Here is a 1,455-nt window from a genome sequence, read left to right as displayed (position 1 = left end):
ATCACTCTGGAGAAATACTCTGTGATAGTATCTCCTTCCTTCATCTCCAACAGTTCAAAGTTTCTCCTCAACCTTTGAAGTTGAGCACTTTGCACCCTCTTGTTTCCTTGGAATTTCGTTCGCATGGAATCCCATATCTCCTTCGATGTATCCTTCTTAGCTATCGTCTTTAGAATGGTCTTGTCAATGGATGCAAAGAGATAGTTTTTCACCTTCAGATCTTTGATTTTTTGTTCTGCCGCCTCAGTTCGTTGAGCTCCTGTCAAGATCACGTTTCTTTCTGGTTGAGTGATTCCGATCTCGATCAGTTCCCACCATTCCTTTGATCGCAGCAGGTTCTCCATGAGCATAGCCCAATGCTCAAAGTCTCCATCAAACTTCGGTATGTTCAGCGATGTCTCCTTTTCACTCATCCTCACACCTTGTTAAAGGCTCTGATACCACTTGTAAGAACAGAGACACCAAAACAGAGCAAATAAGATAAAGGTTTTCTGAAATTTTCTGTGTTATTAAACGTCTCATACTCAAAGCCTTATATAGACTTGAGACACCTACAACAAACTACCGAAACAGACTCTAACGCTTCAACTAGTAGTTTCCTACAAACCAGGACAACTACGACTCTAATCCCTAAGACTTAGCAACAGTCTTAGACTTATTCAAACTAGAATCAAACACTAACTTCAATGACAAGAAACAAACCAACTCAACCAACTTTATTCTTCAATGACTAACAAACATTCATCAGTCTTGTCGTAGAGATCCTCGATAAGATGGGCATCACGCGGAGGCTGAGTCAAGGACCGAGTCACGATCGATTCTATGAAGTCTTTACGGCTGCTGATAATTGATGACCAACACTTTGAGACGCATTTGAACCTCACTAAAGATTTCGCCGGTAGTTTTTTTAGAATTCCACCGTTAGATCGAGAGGGATGTTGATATTTCTGGTGGATATTCTACGGTGACAAAGTGGCGAGGGTGAAAGTGAGGTTTCATGGATCTTCTCTTCGCGTCCTCTCGTCATCGTCCTTTCTTCTTTTATGTCAAAGTCCTATATTTTTATGTGTTGTACATGTTAGCATATATATATATATATTTCACTCGTGTAGAATTAATTTATAATTATCTGTACATTTAGATATTTTTAATGTTTTGGCAAATAAATGATTATTTTTAGAACTTGACATATACTAGTCAAAGCCAATTATGGTTACATAATCTCTGATAAGGACTCCAACTATTCTTGATATCTGCAAATCTACATTCCATATATAATTATACACATTAGTAAATAAATCAAATTCCATATGTAATTAATATATTCATTATGATTACATTTCCTTATAAAAGTATTGTATATATGTATGGAAGAAGTAGTGGAGGATCTAAAAATAATATTTACCCGGGACCACTACAAGAAAACAACGGTATTCTGACGGACATTCCGACGGA

Source organism: Brassica oleracea, unplaced genomic scaffold (genome assembly GCF_000695525.1).
Source record: "Brassica oleracea var. oleracea cultivar TO1000 unplaced genomic scaffold, BOL UnpScaffold00578, whole genome shotgun sequence".
NCBI classification, from domain to species: domain Eukaryota; kingdom Viridiplantae; phylum Streptophyta; class Magnoliopsida; order Brassicales; family Brassicaceae; genus Brassica; species Brassica oleracea.
The sequence above is the reverse complement of the archived record's forward strand: the minus strand, read 5'-3'. Positions refer to the sequence as shown.